Genomic DNA, 25,163 nt, shown 5'->3' on the forward strand with positions numbered 1-25,163 from the left:
GAGCCCCCTAAACCAAGTTTCTAGAAAAACATATTTTAAGGAGACGTAAACCACTCAAGCACACACCACAGAGGGTAACGCTCAGAATTAAGTTGCATAAGACCATTAGCAAAATTAATTAAAAAAGACCATAAATATGTGTGAGAGCCCAGCACCTGGCACAACTAGCCATATGCAACCAAGGTATAAATACAAGGAAATAAAGTGGCTAGGCAAATCCTTATAGGCATACAAAATTAAAATGCAGTATGAAATTGTATTTAAAGTGATAGGTGGTGTTCATGTTAAACTTTCCTTCCTCGAAGTCTTCCTGCTGCTCAGTCACACCAGGAGAATGTCCCTCAAACTGCAACGGCACCGCGTCTACTCACGATCGCAGCGACAAACAAATATCCACATACGCACACATACATGCAACCAAGAAAATTCATAAGAAAAAGTACACCAATATAATAAAATAGAGTGTAAAATAGATATAAAACTATTCTACACGTTGCTACAATCGCGTGAGCGCGAAAACCACCTAAAACGGATTTAAAACGACAAAGATATAGCTAAAATAAGGTTCCAGGGGCTTATCTGCGATAAATTTAAAATACAGTTGCTGTGGACCAAGAAAATAGGGACCTATACATGATTGAACTATAGAGATAGGGTTTAGACTGCAAAACTACACGTCCAAGAACGGCGGGCACTATTTTATAAAAGCTCAGGGTCTAAAACATAAAAACCAAGGCCTAAACATAATTACTTTTGAACTAGCGTGGATTGCAGGTTGATTTATAAGTAACGCAGGGGCGCTTTAACAAAAAGTCCGGGCGAACCGGTATCTATGATCAAGGGCCGTCGAATCTGGATTGGACGATCCAGACCCGATCTGGAATTAATCTAATTTGGGGCGTTGGTTTGCGATTGAACGGACTGGACCTATTCGCGCCCGGGGGTAGCGGCGCTGGTCGCCGGCGACCTTCCCCGCGGCGGCGCACCGCCGGAGATCATAAAAAATGGTGCTCCGGGGCTTGATTCGAGGTGCGGCTTGGCCGGGGAGATCGAGCGCGGCATGCGTAATCTACCTAGGGCCTCTGCGCTGGTCTGCAGGAAGCGGAGCGGCGTGCGCGGCGGTGGAGGCGGCTCTACGGCGGCGGGTCTCGCTATGATAGCGGGCCTCGGGACGGCGGTTGCACACCGGACTCGGGACCGAGTCCTTTCCGATCCCGACCTCTCTTCTAGAAGTAGGGCGCGGCTAGAACTGGCCTGCGGGCCTGCGGGGTCTCTGCGTGGCGTGGCGGAGCGGGTCCAGGTGCAGCGAAGCGGGGCACAGCCGGGCCAGCGAAGCAGAGGCGCGGGGCAATGCGAGGTGGAAGGAGGACCTGGCAAGTGAGCCCGGTCTGTCAGAGAGAGAGGGCACGGCTGCGGTGCAGGCGAGCGGGGCCGGCGGAGCTGACAGGCGGGGTTTGCCTTTCAGCCGGCGCGAGCGGGGCGCAGGCGAGGCGAGGGACTGGGCCTTTCGGCTGCGGATTGGGCTGGGCCTCACAGGAGCGTGGCGCTGGGCTGCAAAAAGGAAGACGAGACGAGGCAGGGAAAAAGAAAAGGCCGAGCCCAGGCGGGGTGGGAGAAGGAGAGGGCAACGGGGAAGGATCAGCAGGCCGGGCCGGTTCGGGATTGGGCTGGGCTCGGCTTCCCGTTTTCGTTTCCCTTTTTCTTTTTTCCAAACAAACCAAAACTATTCGAATTTCAAATGAATTTGAATTCAAACTCCCAAGCACTCAAGCAATTAAACTTATGCACCAGCATGCATGGACAAACATGTTAGCCCTAAAATGAATTTTAATTACTTATAAAATAAAATAAATCATAAAATGCAAGACTAAGCAATTAAAATCCTAGAAAATGAAATAAACCATATTAAATTTATTAAAAATTACTGAAACTAAATTCAGGGTGTTACATTGAACCTCTGTATGAATGCAGCTACTGTCTCATCATTCCTCTACCTAAGACCGGTCAAATCTGTCAGCTTCATTTCACATACACCGGAGTAGAAGAACTGATGAAACTGCTCCTCCAGATCAGCCCAATATAATATAGAATTGGCCGGAAGTGAAGTAAACTATGCAAAGGCCGATCCTGATAGAGACATAGAGAACAATCACACCCTCAGAGCATCTTGATTTCCTGCCTCCCCACACTGTATTATGAATCTGTTCACATGTTCAACTGTGGAGACATCACCTTGACCCGAGAATTTAGTGAAATTAAGCACTTTATACTTGTGGGGTAGTGGAATTTGATCATAAGCAGATGGGTATAGAGTCTTGTACATGATAGACTGCTGCTTTGGCTTTAGCCCAAACTGATCTCTTATTACCTCAGCTACTTTGGAGTTCCAATCAACCTGCTGATCGGCACTTTGTACCAATTGTGGTGAAGCTGAGACCATCGGCTGGATAGCCGATGTTGGTTGTGGTGTCACTGAAGCCATCGGCTGGGTAGTCGATACTGGTTGTGGTGTCGCTGCTGCCATTGGCTGGGTAGTCGATACTGGTTGTGGTGTCGCTGAAGCCATCGGCTGGGTAGCTGATGCTGTCTGTTGTGTATGCTGAGCAATCTGGTTAGACGGCTGCTGATACAACATAATCCCAGTAGTAGTAGTCGGACGCGTCGCTGACTGATTAACTGACTACGGAGCCAAAGGATGACCGTATGGTACATTAACATGTCATACCGTTCCGACTACAGGATCATGAAACACCCAATTTACTCCGTTCTGATGAGGAAGTCGCGATATTAGAACTTCTGTGGGAGTAATAGGTTGAAGCAAAGATGCAGTATGCTGATGTTGAGTCATCGACGGTGAACCCAATGCATTGATCTGATCCATCTGCTGAGATACCAACGCAACCTGCACCGTTGGCTGTGCCACTGTTACATTCTGTTGATAGCTCATCGGCTGAGAAGCTGATGTATCATTTTGCCCCATGGTTGATGGAGTGAATGATCTTGGAGGCATGCCAAACCTAGTAATAGGATCCCATCCTGATGGTAATCCCGATGCAAACCCTCCTTGTACTGATGTGGTGAATGACAGAGAATTTGTAAAGACGGGATTAAACTGAGGCGGCAATGTCGTGTTAGCCTGTTGCGAGAATGCGGAACTGTTACCTCCTTCTGAATGACTAAGTGGAGCTGATGGAGGTTTTACTGTAGTTGATGCAATAGAAGCGAAATTAATCTGACCAGCTGCTGATGGCACGGTCCTATATAGCCTTGAGATGCGCCTCTGCTCAACGTCTTGATCACAGCATTATGCACAGTGTTGGACATTACTGGTGCGTAACTAACAAATGCATATCCCATAGCTTGATGCACCATGTCCAGCATCCTATTCTCACGCTGTATCTCAGTTAACAGCTGGAACGCAGGGAAATCAAACTTCTTAATTACCTCACCAGCCCTCATAGCACTGAAAGATTTGACACATTCACGCCTGAACATTTCCATAGCCTTATCCAATTCAGCTCTTTGTTCGTCTTTCAGCTTGTCTTCCTCAACTGGGATACAATTATCTTCGTTGACACTGGCAGTATCATTGGGCTTAATCATGTCGAAGCTCCTTTTGTCCCACCGGGCGTGCCAAAAGATGTGTTGACGCGAAAATCAACACATCTAAGCCTGAGAGCACCGTTAGCCAAGCTCAGACTACAAAACCTTTAAACTGAGGCGTGCCAGTCAATTTGACCTGTAAATTGACAAGGAATCAGTAGACATTGAATTCGAGAGTGTATCGGCTGGATTTCCGAATATATCTCAGACAGCGTATCGGCAGGCGTTGCCGATACAGATAATGACAAATCGGTCCAAATGACCGATGCAAGAGCAGAACAGCGTGAAAAGTTGTAAATGCGTATCGGCAAGGTTTGCCGATGCGGAAAACGACAGATCGGCTAGCTCAGCTGATCTTACACACGGAGCAATGCAGAAGCTACGAATGTGTAACTTGAACAAAGCTAATACTTGAAACAGATATAATTGGCTTTATAATGATTCTGATGATATTGCAATGCTTAATAGCCGATTGAACGTATTCCAAGCCGGATAGATTTGATAAAAGCTAAAACGATAGGAAAAACCTATAGATCTAACAGATATCGGTAGATTGTGAATAGATCTAGATGAGAAAACAACGACGCGCCAGAGATCAAAGCCTAGATGATATTCGATAACTCTTGAATAGATCTGAAAGAAGCAACAACGATGCGCCTGGTTGACTAAAGCTCAGATTTACTTGATAAACGAAAACTCACTAGCAAATCAAGTCGCTCGAATATAAGACGTCCTTGATCAACCGGAAAGAACTCGCAGAAAAAAGGAAATAGCGAAGTCGCTGACAGGAAAAAGTAAATTGCGGGGAAATTGTAATTGTTTGTTTGATTGGGTGTGTACCACCTTATCCAGACCCCGTAGGGTCATTATTTATACCCTAGACAAAACGACTCCTAACTGAATACGGCAAACACTAAACTTGACGTAAATGAAACAAACTTTACAATCTTAAAAATGCACTAAGCCAAATTCGAACTCTACTAGAACCTTGTCCAACTTTATCGATCAACATAGTCTCCATCGGCAACGCCTTCCAAATCTCCATCGGCTGTGACGCCTCCTCCAGCCCATTGGCCCAATATGCTTCGTTCTGTTCTTCCTAACCCATCGTCGGCATATTCTCCATTGACCGCCTGCTCAACAGATTGACACGTACCAAAAAATGGTGTCAACAGGCTATAAACTTATAATCATTGTAAACTATATTTTATTACGAATCCAATCATATAAAATTTATATTATAAAAATAAAAAAACTAATAGACAAATTATTGGGCAAAAATAGAATGGTTTGAATCTTGATATACGTGTGTCTTATAAATGTGGAAGGAGGGAGTAGCTCAACTGTTCTCTCTCCTCATGTAAACAAAAAGCTGACCTGGACATTATGAGCCAGCTGAGGTGTAATCTTTGGAGGAGGCCTCATATGTCTCGCAGCGTGAAGCTCATACGTTAGCATGATGATCTGCAGGGCATCATCAGGCTTTGGTGCTCTGCCGCTACCTACCTCAGCAAACGTCAAGCTGGCTAGTCAGTAATCACATCGACCGACTCGTGGTTGCTGGCAGTCCACTCTAACCATGCTCGTTCTTACTCCGCATAATTTATCAGAAAACCAACTATACTTTTTGGGCCATATAGAACGGCGGTGACGTAGGCAGTACCATCAACTTATATTACGAACCGACAGTGATAGGTGTGGCGGGCATCACCGCCGGTTCGTAATGAACCGCCGGTGATAGTTTTTGACAGCCACCAGTGCCAGTCGTAAGCACCACCTCATATTTTATTTTGCTCTTCCTCTCGTTACTCTCCTGAGTCCCATTTCCTTCTCTCTTTCTCCCCTGTCGCACCTACTCCCTGGACACCCTTCTTCTTTCTCCGCCACCCTTCCCCTCCCTCTCCCCCACCTCTCCTCGCAGCTCATCCCCTCTCCTCCCCTGCCTCCCATGCCGTGCAGCGGTGCGAGGGGCCGCGCTAGCAGCGCCCCCATCCTTCCCCTCCCCTCTCCCCTTCCGCTCTTTCTCTTCACTCCCCGCCACTCTCCCGTGCCGCGCAGCGGTGTGAGGGGCCGCGGCGGCCATACTATTAGAAAATATGATATTGGTCCACCTTTTCTTCCTACCGTATTTTTAGGGTGGATGGAGAGGTCCAGGGACCTTTAGTACCCTCCCTTGCCACACAGCGGCGCGAGGGGCGTGGCGGCCATACTACTAGAAAATATGCTATCGGTCCATCTCTAATATCGGGTTTTTTTTCTGCCGGTATTTTTAGGGTGGATGGATAGGTCTAGGGACCTTTAGTGCTCTCCCATGCCAGTGGGGCAACAACGCAGGCCGCGGGACAGTGACGCGGGCAGCATGGCACAGCGGGGTGGCGGCGCAGCCAATAGGCGGTTTGACCGTGAAGGTGGTACGGTGGCAGGAGCATGGCGGCACAATCGGGAGCCAACATTGCAGCAGGGCATCACCCTAATTTTTTTCATTTTTTTATGTAAGAGCACCACCACGGTCCCCTCACTGCCGACTTAAAATCCAATATCCTTAAAATTTGCCGTGATGCCCATTTTGAATCGACGGTGATAGAGGGTGTTGGAGTAGTGAATAATGCAACCCAATTGTTCCACACAAGTGAAAATCTATAATTCTATTTCTAGTGCTTCTATCAACCATTGCAACTTATATGAGATCTCATATGTTGATATATGTAATAATCTTGAGATTACTTAATATATTACATCTACAATTATTCGATTCTTTAGTTGTGTTGTAGAAACTCATTATCCCTTAATGTATATATGAAGAGAACTCTTGCTACTTGTATGGTAATGACAACCTTATAAATTGGTGTATTACAATGATATGTCATTGCTTCAGGAAACAACATATAGCCCGTATATATTTTCAATTATAACCGGCTTATCAGTAAAAATAAACGATAATCCCACTAAACGTTCTGCTTATTTTCGCTTCTATGGTAAGCTACTTTAGATATTTGAACTACGATAAGTGAAAAATAATAAGCCAAAAAATCTTCGTCTAGATTAAGCTCGGAGAAGCGGAAACAATCGGGACCATATTCTTTCTCTGGAATCTTTCTCTCTCCTGACATTGCCCCGAAATAAAACTTAACCACATGTAAGGGACCATTCACTGCCGTACAAACGGCTGCGGATGGTAATTGGCAATTAATGACCCAAAATATAAAACTAAACGAAATGGAGCGGATCGCAGCTCAATGAAGTAGTGTTATGTCATCATTTTTAATTCGAGGGTTAATTGGATCTCTGACCTTTTCTGAAATACGTCATTACAATTCGTGTCTTGGGAGTCATGCCATTACAATTTGCTTGAAACCTGAAGCATGACAGTTTCTACTTATTTTACGACTTTAGGCCCACATATAGGCATCCGTATTTTCGTATGGACTAAAATACCCCTGCTACGACCAAGGCCCCACATGTCATCTCCTTCCTCCATCCTTTCTCCTCCTCTCCTCTAGGTCTCTACTCTTCTTCATCACCTCCTCGTCGAAGAGCAGATCGGCCCCGCCCTATGCCCTTGCCCCCTGCTGGTTTCCTTGCATGGGAGCAGGGCAGCAGGCGCGTGGTGGCCATGATGATCCTCGCTTCGACCTGCAAGGTAGGCCGGTCCTGCACCAATTTGCCCTCGGTCTCCGCTGATTCCCAGCGAATTCCTTGCGGCTGGTGGGCTGCCCTCCTCTCCGTGACGCTGCGCCGTGGTGGCAGCGCCCTACTTGGTCGAGGGGGCCGGCGCATGCCGCATGCACCGCGCGGGTGGCCCAGTGGTGGCTCTGCTCTGCGTGGGCGGTGGGGCTAGAGCAGGCTGCGACGGTGAGCTTTGGGTGGCGGGGGCCATGACCCATGGCAGCGAGCGCACGCACGAGCAGTGGTTAGCTCTGCCACCGCAAGCTCTGACTGCAATGCTAATTGAAGGAAAAAAATGAAGTCGTGGAGTTCAAATCGAAGCACAAAAGACTTATATGGCACACAACTCATTACACGAGTGCTGCTTCCGTTGCTTGCATCTCGCAAGCACTCGCATTGAAAGAGCAGCTCGGAGCATGGATAGGTGGAGAAAGGGGACAAGATGAGATGGATGGCACTGGATAGGTGGAGAAATGGGAAGATGAGATGGATGGCAGGCATTGCTGCAGGGATTGCCATGCTTGAGCCTGAGCTGCTACAAATTGCTAGATCCGTTGAGGGTCAATGCACTACGTGAAAACCTCAAATAGGTAACGCGGCATTGGTAATGAGAGCATGAAGCCCGTTACTTAGTACAACATTGGTAACAGGCTCGAAACAACACGCGTTACCAGTAAGCCTGGCAGGCCCAAGCCTGATCTCGCCACCACAAAGTCCGTTACCGATAAGGTACTCTGGTAATGGGTGTTATAAAGGGCCGTTACTAGTGTTAGCCCGTAACGGACATTAAATACAACCATTATGAATAAGACGTTTATCCGTAACGGTCACTTAAAGACCGTTACCGATAGGTTGCAAACTATCTGCTCCCCCGTGCTGATTATCCGCTGTAAAGACGTTCGGACACCCAAAACTAATCAGTTTCGGTTAGCTGGCGGAATGTCCGCTCTCCCTTGGCGGACCGTCCGCAGTACAAAATGTTCGGACATCCGAACTGTCAGCATGTAAGCTCAGACATTTGAACGTCCGAAAAGAGTGGCCTGTTTGAATGTTAGCTGGCAGACTGTCCGCGCCCCAAGGTGGACCGTCCGAAATATGCTGAGTTCCAACCCGAAACTTTACTTCACTTTAATTTTCATTGCTCTCGCGTCCGCATCCCTGTCTCTAGCTCTCCGCTGCCGCTCCCTCTCCTCTCCTCTCTCTCCAGTATCTCTCTCTCTTTCGTCTCCCCCTCGCTCTCCGCCGCCAACGAGATCACCTCCACACCTCCGCCGCCCTCTAGCTCAGCCTCCCTGCACCCACGAGATCCCCTCCGCGCCACCGCCTGCATCCACGCTCACGACGCCTCCCTCGAGCTCCTCCCGACCCTAATCCTAGGCGCCGCCTCCACACCGGTGTCGTGTTTGCCGGCTGGATCCATGTCGGCGCGGCCTTCTCCGACCTTAGTATAGGGTGGATATACTCTGACACCGCCGCATCCTTCTCGCTGACCTCTAGCCGGCGCTGCTCGTCCCCAACCTCAGCGCCGGTGCTGCTACTCCCAGAACTCGGACCGGCGAGCTCTCCACTTCTGGATCTGGAACCCTCGCGCTATCCTCACGTGCCCCACCTGCACTATGCTCGCCTGCTGGATGTTGGCGCGGGGTGGTGCGCTCCCCTCCGGCGAATCGATGGCGTGCTCGCGCTCCTCGTCATCACGTTAGGTGCGCCCTCCATCTCTGCTCACCCGTTGGAATGCTAACTACTGCATTTTAGTATAGGTATAGCAACTACATCTTGAAATCGGCACATGACATCTTTACATGGATGTTGTTACCTGTCTATGGTCATGCCAACGAATTTTTGCTAGTTGTACTCTGTTGGAAGCCTGACTTGCATTGATTTTTATTATGGTTGTAGTCCCATCGAGATCAAGCATTATAAGCCCATTGTGGTTGGCTTGTGTTCACTTGTTCATACTATTCTATATGAAATTAGCACCAAGTACAATTCTATGAGTAGTAGTTGAAGTGACCAACCAAAATTGATTTACGCCACATTGATTTTATTGATACTGATATTGTACTGGAATATTATGTTTGCTACCAAATGACCTTTCCTTGCAGATTGTTAAGTATTCTAGGTACCTTGTTACTGCTACAACCTTTGCATGCTTGATTGCTAAGTATTCTAGGTACCTTGTTACTGCTACAACCTTTGCATGCTTGATTGTTAAGTATTCTAGGTACCTTGGTACTGGAATGTTATCTGTGCTTGCCTATGGGTAGTCCAAGGATATAGCTAGCTGAACTAATTATGTTGTTTTGTCTTTGCATGCTTGATGAAATGGAGCGGCAGGATGTCATATCATGTGTTGCCTTTGCATGTTTGATAATTGCTACATATGCTCATGCTGTGTGCAAAATTAGTCTATTCTCTCCTCTACTAGCCTGCTTTGATTACAAAATTTGAAGTTCTGAATTTTCCTAACCATACAGCAGGAAAGATGTTTGAGGCTTTCTAAACACGTTTTTAGGAGAGTTGTGTTCTATTCTCTTCTCTATTATTTTGCTGCTGCAGTGAGCCATGAATATTTACATTTCTGGACCATTGGATGTTTAGATTATGCAGCATTTCATGTTTAAATTCTTATCACCATTGGATGTGTTTACTGCAGTGAGCCATGAATATTAACATTAAGGTTCAGCTTTATGGGTTCAGCATGAAAAAAAATAATTGCCTTTTTGGAGCCAAATGCATATGGGTTCAGCTTTATTTTGTAACTGAAAGTCTGATTGCTAAACTGTAATGCTTTACTGCTCTACTGCAATGATGATACTGTTTCTGCTCCATTCTTGTGGTTCAATTAATAGTGATTGCATATAACATTAAGGTGTATTGAAGCTTCTCTAGTACAAGTGTTGTTTAAATAAGTTGACCTTCTACAAGTTATGATAGATATTGTCATGTATTGCCTAGATTGCAAGCTCTGCTATCTACTCAATGGTTTAACATAGATTTTAGTTTCATTTAGAATTATAAACTAAAGCGTAGTTTTGATCTTATCAAATAATAAATTATAATGATACCTTTTCTATTTCCTGATGCACAGTGGAGCGGATAGATACACTTGAAAGATTGAGAACTGAGAGGAAAGCAAAGATTGATGAGCTAAAGGATAGAACAAACTACTACCTCCGTTCCAAATTGCAGTATTACCTAACCCTGGAGCTTATTCAGGTAAGCAGCTGTGACGGAACCGCCAAATTAAAACTCTAATTAAGCGTAATGACCGTCATTTGAACACATCAGACTCATTAGCTTAACGGCTTAATTTGGCGATCCTTTCTCAACCCACGTCCCGATCGAAACATCACCGATAGTCCCACACGAAGGTGGGCGCAGATGGTACAAGCACGACACATATTTGAAAATACAACAAATATACATAAGACTTCACCTTAAGTTTTACAAATCTAGTTTGAATAAATACATAATTTACAAACTTTGCAGTACTGAAACCCTGGTTCAACTAGAGGAAAAGGGGCCTACAACTACCAAAAGTGTGCCCTAGGGAGATCCCTATCTAGACATCTGGCTCCACAACCTCCCATCCCTCTGTATCACGGCGGATGAACTTGGCGCAGCAGGGACAGAAGTCTACGTCTGCGTGTCCTGAAATAATTGTGGCAACAAACCCTGAGTATACTAATACTCAGCAAGGCTTACCCGACCAGTGGGTATAACTTAACCCACATGTCTAGACATGCAAGGCTTTTGGCTGGTGGTTATTTTGCAGAAAACAGCGACTAAAATAATTTCTCTCTTTCCTTATTTTAGCCCAAGTTCTATATAAATTAACATAGTCTAAAATTTGCATAACCAATTCTAGAGCAAACATAGTGGAACAATAAATGATAATTCATATGTTCATCAATATGGATATAACCATTTCTCCATCACAACACTACGCTGCGACGCAGTGACCAAGGTGCTCATATCCGAGAGCGACTGACGGCGAATCGATTCGATTTAACCTTGCAAGGTGGACCTAACCAACACGGCACGCATTAGCCCCGTCGGACTATACGAGCCAACCATTCCCCTCCCCGCCTCGAACTACAGAACTGCCCCACCTGCATATAGTCAGCCGAGCCCTACGAGAGACCACCAAAAATAAACTCATGCATCCCAATTCTCCGCGGCCACTCGACTCGCCCTAAGGGGTGGGTAGAAGTTCTGTACTTCCGAAGCAAGGCAGTACTCGGCTTACCGGTTTCGACTACCTCCTACTCCCGGCATGCGGTTAGTACAGTTCAAACATGATCAGCAGGGCCAACAACGGCTTGGTCCTTAACCGACACAGGCGGAACTACACCTCTCCCGCCCGGTCTCAGATTCTATTTTTTCTTTCATTTCAAGACTTTCATCCATAAATTAGTATCTCATATCTGGAACATAAACCATCCTATATCTCGCGAGTAACCAAGAATTACTCGACTTCTACCGAACCCTATCTAGCATAGCATTGCTAACGTCCTATACATACTAGTACAACTCAAGGACACCTAGCTAGGGTTCATGCAACTAGGGTTTCAAACAACTCCTACATGTAATGCATAAGTAATAAATACATATATAGGTGTCATAATTTAAATTAATAGGATGTGCACCGGGGCTTGCCTTCGGGCTGCTGCACAGAGCTGGGGTCAGACGGGCCTTGGGCCGGGTGCTCACACCTCTCCTCCTGGGCTTGCGTCGGTTGCTCCTGCGGTGCCGCAATCACCTCGAATACGGTGCCCTCAGCTGCGGATGCTACACGTATGCATATGAAATAAATGAGTGCAGCTCAAGGATGTAACTATTTTACTTAAATTGGAATGTCCTGCGGACTGTCCGGTGGCGACGGCGGCAGCCGTTCACCGGCGCCGGCGACACACCACGGAAGGGGAAAAAGACCGAAAAGCACAAGGAACTCACCACGAATCCATTCCCGCGGTCGGTTCGAGCGGAGGACGACCGGAGGGGCGGATCGACGGTGGAGCAAGCTTCAAGCACCTCCAATGGTGTCCGGCGGTGGCGGGGGTGATTCCGGCCGTAAGAAGCCGGTCTAGGGGTTTGGGAAGGTGGAGGAGGTGCCGAGGAAGGTTCCCGCACGAGGAATCGAGGTTTGGTGGCCGGAGGAGGGAGATCGACGGGAGGAAACGACGACGGCGCGAGAGCTCGGGCTCCGCTCGGCTCTGGACGAAGTGAGGAGGAAGAGGATGAATGATAGGCGGGTCCCAAGATCATACAGATAAATACCTGGGCGTCGCCTGGCGGACCGTCCGCCGGCCCCGAGCGGACCGTCCGCGAGGCAGGTGTTACAGCAGCAGTCAATACCTATGTACACGAACTTTGATGTGCATGTACGTGACATTTCATTTCCGTTGTGTTCCCACGAACTCTAATGTGGATGTACTTGACATTTCATTTTTGTTTTGTTCCTTGTCGATTGTCACAACTGAAAACAAATTTACAGTGTTGAAGTATCTACTAACTTGAACATTTGCAGAAATACGACCTTGATCCTGCAGCAAAGGCAGAGCCTCTAAAAATGGGTGCCGAAACCGGCCTTAAGGAATAGAAGAAATTTTATTTATTTTTTAATTCCACATAGGTAACAGACATTACCATAATGCCTGTTACCTATAATTGTTGTTGGTAACAAGCGTATTGATGCCCGTTACCGATATTCTGTTATCGGTAACAGGCGTAATTAATGCCCGTTACCGATATTCTGTTATTGGTAACGGGCATTGACATAATGCCCATTACCAATGACTGTCGATGATGGGTCATTAGCAACCCAACATCAATAACACATGCGATGCCCGTAACCAATATGGTTCTACACCCGTTACCAATAACCCTCTTTCACGTAGTGACGGTGGGGCTGAGCGCACGGATGCGCAGGCACGAGCAACTCGCTGGGGACGCAGCGGCAGGATGGCATGCATAGACGTTGATGCTGTGATGCCACAAGCCGGCAAGTGACGAGCGGCGGACAAGAAATCGTAGCGCAGATGGAACAGATGGAGATGATGACATGATGCGGGTTTATCTTGCTGCTGGCGGCAGGGCCAATGCGCCGGCTGCTGGCAGTGGAGAGGCAGCCCCGGTGGCGGGGTCGTGGTGGTCATCGACGCACTACTGTTCAAGGCCTGCCTTGGTTGTCAGCCATGGTCACCGGGGAAGAAAGGATGGAGGAAGGAGATGACATGTGGGGCCGTATGTCAGTGAGTGGAGCGAGTGGACGTAGCAGGGGTATTTAAGTCCATAGTGAAATACGGACGTCTGCATGTGGGCCTAAGGCCGTAAAAGATGTAGAAAATGCATGTTTCAGGTTTTGAGCGAATTGTAATGGCATCGTTCCTAATATAGGAATTGTAATGGCGTACCTAAAAAATGAAAAATTGTAATGGCATGGATCCATACAACCCTTTTGTTTTTAAGTATAACAATGAGCAAATACAAGATCACAGTATGCTCCTCAGCCTCATATTTAAGGTGTCTAGGGTAATCAAGCTAAGCTGCAGGCAATCGACTACAAGAAGAGAGGAGAGGGAGTTTCAATGGAGCTACTATACATCACCTATGCTACAAATCTCACATCCATTACCTGAAAGAGATTATTCGGGGTGGTTTAGCTCTATTTCGCCCAACAATTAATTTCAGCCCAAAAGTCCAATCGCTAACACACCAACAGTGCTCGTGTCTCGCTTTTATCGACGTCCACCACATCTCGCTTTATGGATGCGTGCATGCAGCTACGCTGATGCATTGATTCCTTAGTTAATGCATGTGCGCATGCAGCTCACCTTGGAATTTGTCGTTAATTCTTTATTTTCTTTTCTTTCTTTATTCCTTTTTATCCCTTTCCTTCATCTTTTTCTTTTTATTTTTCCTTTTTAATTTTTTTCTATAATTCTGCATATAAAAAACTTTCCCCTTTCCCCTTTTACTTATTTTCCTTTTTTATTCTTATTCTTATCTTTGTTTTTCCTTTCTTTTAACTGACTAACTAAGGACCTCCATGGAAGCTTATGTGGATCGACCGAAAAGACGAGGTGTTGGGAGGAGTAAAGGAGATTGACTCTTCTCTGTCATTAGCCTTTTTATTGACACTAGCTCTTTATATAGTCAATTTTTTTTAAAGTATCGTATCGGTAGGCACATATCATTGGTATTGGATGTACCATTAGGTTGATTTTTAAATCTTTTCTACTTAGTAGTCTAAGTTTCTCGATGAGGATAATTAATTCGGTCGTTGTGGTCGGACTCTATTTTGGATTTCTGACCACATTCTCCATAGGTCTCTCTTAGATCTTCTTTCTCCAATCTTGGGTTAGGGAAGGAGATATTCGCGACTACTGGCAGTTTCATTATGGAGCAGCTCACATGGCTTTTTGATGAGAAGAAAGTAATAAAATTAGAAAACGTTTGCCCAAGAAGTACGAGTATATTGTCACTGCAATTGAAGAGTCGAAAGATCTGTCGACACTCTCAATTCAACAATTGATGATTTCATGTTCGTCGCATGAAGTGAATGAAGCTGAGACTGGGATGACAACCAGGATCCTCTCTTCAAGCCGATGGCTAATAAGATGATGTCCAGTACTTGATCTTTATGCAGGGTTTGGCACAGGGACGGACTTTTCTAGTAGTTGAAATCCCACGAATCGTGACAGAGTGCTGTTTATATTCAAAGGCACTTCACTACGATGAGGAAAAGCATTGGACTAGCTATGATATTTGGCTAGATAGAGTGGAATGTGAAACATACCAATGTTGAGTAGGCAATTAGCAAGGAGAAGAAACACTTCTGTCAATCCTGGAGTTCTAATCTCTCTTCCTCACCGCGGGTAATTTGCTGACTTAAGATATGAAATTGGAACTGCTATGTAGGCTTTTGTTTACCGAGGGTTCGAATCCCTCTCTTTCCATTTCTGTTAATTCACCTACGTTACCAACCACAAAAACTAGGAACTATTTATTTGCAATGATGAACTATCATTTCTTTCATGTTTTTGTTTAACTAACTTGTTAATCATGTATAGAATTTATTTAAGTTGTGGACGTGTCATGTAGAGTTATTTAATAATTTATTTTCTTTACACTTATGCAATTCATATAGGCAGGAGTGAAAAATGAACTTGTGTTAGCACATGTATATATATTTATAAAAATATTTTTCTTTGCGATGTAATGCGTTCATTGTTCATGTAAAATTATTTGTTTGCATGTAACTAATTTGAATTAATTTGTTCGGATGTCAAATTATTTGTTCACTTTGTAGATTAAATTGTTCATCAATGTTGACTTGTTTGTTCGCGACATTCATTTTCCATTATTTATCCTATACAATCAAATGTTTGTGATGATCAATATTTTGTTCATTGGACATTATTATTTATTTATTATGTTTAATTTTTTTGTTCATAAAAAAATATTTTTTCGTAGTGTTAAAATATTTGTTCTGAGTATTCGAAATTAATTGTTTAGTATTAAAGAAAATGGTTTTGTAAAATATGGTGCCAATATAGGCAAGTGTGGTATTGTTTTGAAGATTTTGTCATAAAAAAAGATAATGTTGCAAGCCAAATTTGATATGGATACTCACTTTAATATTTATAGCTTTTTAATCCTGAATATATGCATGTGGGTGCCGTCAGCATCATTATCTTTTCCTGCATGCATATACCCTATATTACCTGATAACATGCACAATAATCAAACCATTTAATGGGCCGGCCCAAATTAACGCTCCGCGATAGAATTACCGCAGGGGGCCGCTTCCGATGATGGTTTGCAAAACCATCACCTAAAGTGATGCATAATCGCACCCGAGTTTCATCCTTATAATACTTATTGTCTAGCCCCCGCTAGCCTACTCGATCTGTCAATCTCAATGGAGTTGAACGAGATGGGCAAGAGAGGAAAAAGATTTTCTTCGAAGCAGGATTCAAGGACTACGTAACTATACCAGTTCTTGTATTCGGTCGGTTATTGAGCTTTATCCATGAATGCTCAATGGACAAGTCGACCAAAGAATAAGAGCATGTTGAAGACACAAGGAAGTCATCACGAATCTATTTATATGCTGTAAAGAACGAAACTTTAGATACAATTCCTACCAAGATTCAGGCACTTGTACCTCTCACATAAGGCCCATCTGTCAGGTTAAAGAGTTTGACAGGAGAGGGATGGACCGAAAAACTGAATGCTACAAAATGATTTTCCCGATTCTAGCAATTTTTCTCATCGAGCCAAACAATTTTTCTCCAATCCCCGCCACAATATTCGTTCCCTTTTGGCTGCCTTCCCTTTCCGTAGATAACTAGATATCTATTTCTTAGCTCACCGGCGCACGGGCGGTGGCAACGGAAGCCATGCACGCAGATGCAACCTTTCCTGAGGAGCATGCGATGGCTCGCGGGGTGATGCGACCTCAGCTGGAGGTGTGGAGCGGCGATGATCGGGAGCAGAGGTGTGGTGACGCCGTGACGGTGAGGGGCAGGCTGTAGGAAGGGCGTGGAAGCTCGAGGTAGCCGCGGCGTGGCGGGCCGAGCGCCGTGAGCCCCGTGCACCCTTGCTGCTCGCTATCCCCTCCCTGCGCAGTCCAGCGCGCTGTCACCAGGGGAGCAGAAGCCGCCGACAACCGCTGCACCGCCGCCCTTCCACCTCGTCGCTCACGCAGGAGCCCGCACAGCACCCTGACGCCAAGAGCCGCGCAACAGCGAGCAGGCCGCCGATGACCGCCACCTGATTCAGTTGTACTCGACGGAGATGGCCACCTGCCTCGCCCCCCATGCCCCTGGCTTCGTGCGCCCCTGCACCACCGGCAGTAACTCTTTAGGACGGAACAGACCACCGCCGTTTCTTCCTGGAGAGATTTAGGTTGAATCCATCCATCCCCGCCGCAAGTCTGGTATAAAATGGATTCCCCTCGTAGTCCTATTTCTTTCCCCCCAATTTTCAAGCCCTCTCATACCCTAAATCGCCGGGAATTCGATCTACAGTACCCGCCGGCCTCCATAGGAGCTGTTCTCGAGTTTTTGCAGTTTAGCCCCTGAAATCTATGTTTTATCGCGTATAGATCTCTGCAGCCTTGTTTCTTCTATAGTTTCTATGTTTTAGTTCAGTTTTAATTTATTCTTGTTGTGTTAGTTTTGTTTTACCGCAAGCTATAGTTTAGCAGCGTAGTCTTACCGTAGTTTAATTTTAGTGTGCACATTTCATCTTCCTCAAACATTTTTTGAATGGAAAGAACACGTCTATTGATATATTGAACAGATAAAGACTGTTGCCATTGCCATTATAAGAATGCTAGACTATTACCATTGGTCCATTAACTTTATAAGGATGCTATGAACATCTCAGTATCTCCATCGATACTATCCTAGACTGAACCGGTACTTACTTTCAGTGATTGCATATAGACGGTTCATGTATATACTTGTTTTGGACTATATCAGTTGAGCTCTTAATTTCACTCAAACTCTGAACCATTTGGTAAAAAAAGGAGTCTTAATTTCTTGCAGTATTATTTCTATGTTTTCATGAGGCTTTGAGATAGAAGATTATTTGGTGATTTGGTCTTGCTTTGCCTCATGCATTGATTCTAGGGATCGAACTGGACACTGCAGGAAAAATGCCTCACGACCTTTTGCATCAGGTATGGAATACATGATACCTGCAGTACACTTTGTTTGATTCATCCAAATTCTAATTTACAAATTAATGGACTTTTTGCAGTTCTTATGAATGAACCTTGCATGTGGAGAATTTTTGTCAAATAAAACATGTGAGGTGTGTATTGGTTATTAGTTTTCATCCATCTGTCCAATTCCTAGCAAACAAGCTTGCACCTTGCCATAACTAGGTTTCATGGTTTGCTGGCTATATGAAATAGCATAGTAGAAAAATGTTTGGAATGATGTTTTAAACCCAATATGCTATTTATCATACTTGGAGCTCCATTTCTTTGCACTCTGTTTGAAGTTCTGACTGGTCTAGCCCTCTAGGGGTCAATAATGCAGCAAGCTAGTGATGTACCATACATGGGAGCCGGCATGGCTGTCCATGGAACCAAGTATTGTCATCAAATTGTGGGGCCATTCTCTCCTCCAGAGGCCATGACTTGTCCTGCGTGGATTGCCACTTCTTTCTGTCAGGCATTGAAGCATCTGCCATCTGGCAAGCAACCACCGGAGGTGTGGCTCATGGAACGATGAAGGTTTGGCTTCCTTATCCACTGCTGTGAAACAATTCCCTCTTTCGGTTTACAGTCTTTTTTTGAGACCAATTTTAATGCTTAGTCAGTAGCTTCTTTTGCACGCAATACACATCCAGTCCATCAGTACTAATTTAATCACCAGTGTTGTGCAGAAGTGATACTTTTAAGTAGGGAACTAGAAAATTTGTTATAGCTGTATTCATACATTGAGGTTTTACTGTAAATGGGGCCCCAATTTGTATTGACACGTTAAGATTTGTTGTAGAAGCAGACAATAAATAGAGAATGTGAGCTACTTTACTTGGGTAAATATAACCGTGCAATCTGAAATATGAACTTTATTAAGATTGGTTTGTGAAATGGGAACTTTATGTGCCTTAGGTTAATCCTAAAGAGCACCTGGTGCATTTAATTTACTGCAGGTTGCTTCGATGGGTAAGAGCTCCATGCCAAGCCCATGGTGTTGTCATATCGTCACTGCTTATGATCTGTCTATTGAAATGGCTAATATAAGAATATAGGCAAGATTCATCCTATTCTATCTTGTGAAAATTAAATCTTTATTGTTTTGTAATTCCAGTTACTTTTACCATAGGCTAATAATAATGGCATCCGGTTGCAAATGAGATGCACTACCAATGATGCATCTGCAAAGGCATGCCAAGAATTTCCAGAAGAACTGGCTGCAAAGTGTTTAAGGTAATTTTGCATATATCTTTGTACCAAGAGGTTCTTCTGGGCCATATCTCAACAAGTCAACATCCGTTATTATCTGTGCAACAAGGTTTCAAAACAAGCTGGCTGAAGGACGATGCTACTTTTCATGATGGATTTGAGACATTGTTATTTTTCATGAGGTAGGATGAACTTTGATATTTAAAGTTTACCTGAGATTTTTTTTTGGTCAACTTCAACTCAGCAATACATATCGATTTATATTTCTTTTGGTTGCATGTATTGAAAGGTGTTATATTTTAATATCTAGATAATCAATTTTTTCTCATAGATTTGTTGGTAATGAAAATTCAGATCAAACTACTCTGAATTCAAAATATTTGGTGGTGGATTCTATTTGATAAATCCTATATGCTCAATAAGCTTTGATATTGGCAAGGGTGCTCAATAGAATACCATGGCATAACAACGACGATAATGTTAATTTGTGTGTGGATATCATATTTCACGAATATCCTGATGGCTTTGATCCAGGAATTACTTTAGTTAAGATAAGGTGTATTTTGGTACTTCTCATGATAGAAACCACTACCTTAAATTGATCGTCATATATTGAGAAATATCAGTACAAACTTTGCTTTGTGGACTGATGGCAAATGTGATGCACTACCGAAGTGGCTTCAAAGGTATGCCAAGGCTTATGGTTAAGGATGGCAAACAGTCTGGAGGGAGTACTCACCAAAATGCCGATTAGAAATTTATTCAAAATTCAACACAAATTTGGCTTTGTATTGGCGTCAATGGTCTTCGTATGTAAAGGATGGCATAAAGGTTATATAGGACTTCTTGTCCAACGGAAACGAGTAGTCTTTGTGTTATGTACTATATTTTCTGCTTGTGGCATTTCAGTTTGTTACCTGTGTGCATCTCAAAGTATGAATATGTGAGTTTTTTTAATTGAATTGTGCTAACTGATATATGATGCCCTTTTTTATTGACTGTGCTAACTGATAAATATTAATATTTTAGCTAATCTCTCCATATAAATGCAGGTTTTTTTACCTCAAACTAGATGTACGCAGATGATAGCACTACCAAGGCGCATTCATGCTTTTAGAGGTAACAATCACAAGTGGTGCCTTGCATTCATCACTGCACTCTGTAATTATATGCAACAGGAACTTACATAACTGTAATTATGTGCTGTTTCAGAATTCTCTTTATAAACTAAACCAAAATAGTTATATTTCACTGCTGTAAATATGAGAATGATTTCCATACCCCTTTTATGGAGTAGACTTGTCTATCTACCTCTTTAGTTTCATTGGCGAACCACATTCTTGGAGAAAAAAAGGTTGAAATTAAGTAGACCTGTCCATTCTGACTAAGTATCTGCTTTCTATGCTGCGGAAAGGCACTGGAGCAAAAAGGGTATGGTACATGTGCCCAGTCAGTAGCTATTTTTACAGGTAATACACATGGAGCTTACCTTATTGTCCAGTTAGTCTTTTGTCTTAAATACCCAGATTGGTCTAGCAAAATAGGAATGCTTCCAGTCAGTGGATCTTACCTTATGAAGTGTACCCACACATTTTAACTTTTGTCAGTTCTTATTTGTTATTGTTGCAGCGCAGGGAATAAATGGAAGGGGCACAAAACTGTGAACCAGTTTGGTGATAGCCAAGTCCAGGGCCATCCAATAGAAGGTATCTTCTTTGCATCAAAGATTGATCCTAATTCCTATGGATGGAAGAAAAAAATCAGATTCCACAGCAAGACAGAGGATAATGATTTATATTTACTAGACTAGATGGCAGGTGTCTCCCAGTCTCTGTTGATCTAGTTTTGTTAACACAGAGGAACTGAAGAAGTATACTCGAGAATGGACTATTTTTAAATCCCAAAAATATTTTGACATTTTTATTGTTTCTACCGATCTAATTTTATGATTGCAAGCAGAGCTGGAACCCATGACCTGTTTTAAGCTGCTCAAATTAATAAGCTACATTTTCTCCTTTATTGTTGACCATTCTAATCTTCTTATAATAAGTTTATTATTATTTTGTTTAATCTTTGGCAATCTAATTTTGCCTGCTGCAAAATTATTTTTATATCCATTCACGGTACTAATCTGCAGGACAACAATGGCGGTGACCTATATTATTGATGTTGTGCATCCATATTGCTCTGAACGATTTGGTACACGAACTGTTGTCTACATTAGACTAACTTCAAACTTGGAAAATGCTCCTATCTTGAATTTTTCAGACCTTTTCTGTACATGCAACCCTATCTTCTTTTCTTGCTCTATTTATGGTTATGTAAATATTAAGCGCTTTTGTTTGATGTATGATTATAAAAGATGCTGATTAAAATGGTGGCTTAGCTTGTTGATTTCAGTGTACAGTTTAGTAAACAATTGCTTTGCTGGTAATAACCAGCATAGATTGCTGTCGTTCCCCTGAACATACATAACACATGAAAAAACTTGGAACAAAAACTTTGCTGTATTTTCAGTTCACTCAGTGTAGTTTACTCATGTCGACTTTCCTTATACTGTTGAATTTCTTTGTAAGTTCCAAGATATTTGCCAAACCAACTTAAATTAAATGGCCTAAGTCCCTGTATGGCAGACCTCGTTTGAGCTGTCGAGGTTAATAATTGGATATCTTACTTGATAATATGGTTTGAAGTTACAAGTGTGTCTCTTAGCTTGTGGAGGATCCCGGCGTCACGTCAACGTTAGAGAGTACCGTTGTTTCAAGCTACAAATTCGAGAAGGTCAACTCAATGTGTTCTTTCATTAGTATCCGGTTACAAACCAAACATCTGGCAGTTTCTTGGCTTTGGATTCCGTGCCACAGACAATCTACATTATCTCCTTAGATTTTCTTGGTTAATGTGAAGTATCTGGATTCTATAAAAACCAGCTGAACCCAAACATGCCCTGTATTGAGTGGCTTGGACATAAAGGTATTTTGTAGCCGGTTGCTGAATATACCTTCCACACACACACATATATATATATATATATATATATATATATATATATATATATATATATATATATACACACACACACACACACACACACTACTTTTAAGAGTGTAAGGCTATCTCCAGCAGAGGGTCTATCTCAGGATTCATCTCTATTTCCTACCCCACACTCCACTCTGTGCTACAGTGTGAAACAGTGCCTACATTAAATTTTGGACCCCCATATGGCCATACTGCTGGAGATGGTCTAAGGGACCTGTCCACACCCCTCTGCTTTCGTCGTAAGTCACCCGCTCCCCGCCCCGCCGGTCTTCCCGCTCATTCCGCGCCCCGCCCGACCTGCCCGCATCGCGCGCCCCCGCCGCCGACCTGGTCTGCCCCGACCCGACTTCCTCGCTCCGCATCCCCTCCCGGCTCCCGCGTGCCTCCTCGGCCTGCGCACGCGCCTCCCTCCGCTGTCCCATCCTCACTCCACCCGCCGGCCGTCCCGTCCTTGTCCCGCGCCTCCCGTCGCCGTCTCGTCCCTCTCATCACTCGACGCCGCGACCTTCCAAATCCCTTCGCCCCACGCATGACCGCGGCGCCACCTCACCTCCTCCCGTCCGGTCATCTGCCCCACGCCGTCGTGCACTCCAGCACATTTGCCTCAACCAGATCCCCCACCCCTTGCCCGTCCGCCAGTCCGCACTGCCCCTGCCTGTCCGCTCACGCTCCCCCGCGAGCCATAAGCGGCCGTCCGCCCCTGCGCTGCCGTCCTTCCTCCTTGCACTACCGCCTTCGCGCCCCTTGATTGTCCACCACACGTGCCCCAGCGCGCCGCTGCCTCCGCCTCACCTGTGCCACGCGTGAGGATTGCATACCCGTCGTCGCTTTTATTCAAGTGCACGAATCGTGTGAACGGCGCCGTCTCTCCATATTCACATGGATCATGTGAGCAACGCCATGACCAGGTGCTCAAACGTTGGTTATCGCCTGCTGCTGCCTCATGAGGTGAGAATCAATTTGTTTTACATGTAGCAGTGTTAATTGCCTCAGTCTAGAATTTTCTAGGAGTCCTGTGCTCATCGAGCATCGTCCAAGCCATCTCAACAAGCATCCGATTCTTCCGCTCTACAACCCCATTCTACTGTGGAGTGTAGGGGAAAGAATACTGGCGTTCGAGACCTTGATCACTGCAAAAGGCGTCAAAACGAGCATTTCTGAATTCTGTGCCATTATCACTGCGTATCGCTCTCATGGCATGGGGTAGCTCGTTCTTCAACCTCAAGATCAAGTCCCAAACAAACTCGAAAGCCTCATCCTTGGTTCTCATGAAAAAGACCCAAGAATAGCGAGAAAAGTCGTCCACGATCACAAGAACATACCATTTCCCACCAACTGACATCACCCAAGAAGGACCAACGATGTACATATGGAGAAGCTCCCTGGGGTGAGCGGTCATCACCTGATTGACAGGTGGATGAGAAGCGGCCACCATCTTCCCGTGGCGACACAGGTGGCAAATAAGTTCCTTCTAAAACTTAAGCTTGGGCAATCATCGGATTAGGCCAAGTGAGCTAAGTCTTGACAACAAGTCAAAGCTCAAATGTCCAAGTCTCCTATGCCACTTCCACAAATCTGAAGAAGGACCAGCCACCAAGCAACGAGGAGGGCAAAGAGAAGTTTCCGAGAAGTCGACCCGATAAACCTGGTCACAAGGTAAAATGTGGCAAACAAGATCTCCTCGGGAATCCAAAATACCCTCCTTGAAGCAAACTTCAAACCCCTCATAGAGAAGTTATGAAACAGAGAGCAGATTGAACGCAAGGTTCGAAACCAAAGCAACCTCTCTCAGGGTGAAGCTATCGGAAACACGAACAGCGCCAACACCACGTACTTTTCCTTTTCCATTGTCCCCGAACACAATGTATTCTTTGGAGCACGTCGGGGTGAGGTTGGAGAACCATTTATCATTCCCGGTCATATGGCGCGAACAACCGGAATCCATGATCCACTTGTTCTCCCAACCTCCAGCCTGCACATCAGTAGAGAGACAAAAGGTGACCAAATGTCTCAACACTGGGGTTAGCAAAGAGAGAAGCAAACCAGTGCCGAGCCATTTGCTCTACAGAAGGGTTAGCAAAGTTAGGCAAAGCATATCCCCCGTCCCGTCTACCTCGAGGCCGACCGCCACCACCGCGAGGAAAGCGAGGTGCATCGTAGCCTCCACCAAAGCCTCGGTCCCGTGGTCCATAGCCGTACTGAGGATGACCTGGAGCACGACCGGCAAAGCGTCCACCCGCCGGAGCACGGTAACCACCACCGTCTCCCTGTCCTCCACCTACACGACGTGCCCTAGCTTCTTGCCTTCCACCACGCCGAGGAGGATCATGTATTTGTGCAAAGTACATGTCCGGGTTACGCCTCTCCCTCTCACGCCTCTCAGCACGCTTCCTCCTAAAGCAAAACTCCTCCAAGTGACAATCCCTATGGCAGTACTCACAGTGGTACCTCGCCTCCCTCTTGGGAGGAGGAACTACCTTAGGATGGTGCTTATTCACCATGTTGTGAGGAGCGGCCCCTTTCCCTTTCTTCTGGGCCACCTGAGCTGAGGTGCCAGGGAGAGTGTCAAGGGGATTCCTTAGCTCATTGGGCTTTGGAACCCACACTTGCTTCTGTGGAGGTGCTCTCGGTGGTTCTTTGAGCACACCCTCCACAGGGTCAACAAGCGAAGGCTGCGTGCTCGAACTAGCAACGTTGAGAGCACTCGCAACTCCAGCAGCCTTGCCGATCTTACCGTATAACATATCAAAGTCTGACTTCGTGTAGGCATAACCAACCCCAAATCCATCACCATGCTTGAAATGCTTGATCATCATGCCCAACTGTGGCTCACGACAAGAAACCCAACTAAGAATCTCTCTAAGATATGTGTTCTCATTCTCTAGGTTGGCTTTTTCTACCGCAAGAGCATCCATATCAACAA

The 25,163-nt window shown here is 45.0% G+C and overlaps 1 long non-coding RNA gene across 1 annotated transcript; it reads left to right on the forward strand.

Moving 5' to 3' along the window:
* The first annotated feature begins 18,369 nt into the window (after positions 1–18,369).
* LOC120644549 lies at positions 18,370–19,373 on the forward strand. The gene is made up of 3 exons (XR_005663806.1): positions 18,370–18,526; positions 18,949–19,225; positions 19,311–19,373. It is a non-coding gene; the product is annotated as an uncharacterized LOC120644549 (long non-coding RNA).
* Positions 19,374–25,163: the final 5,790 nt, after the last annotated feature.

The sequence above is a fragment of the Panicum virgatum genome, chromosome 8K, assembly GCF_016808335.1.
Source record: "Panicum virgatum strain AP13 chromosome 8K, P.virgatum_v5, whole genome shotgun sequence".
In the NCBI taxonomy this organism is placed as follows: domain Eukaryota; kingdom Viridiplantae; phylum Streptophyta; class Magnoliopsida; order Poales; family Poaceae; genus Panicum; species Panicum virgatum.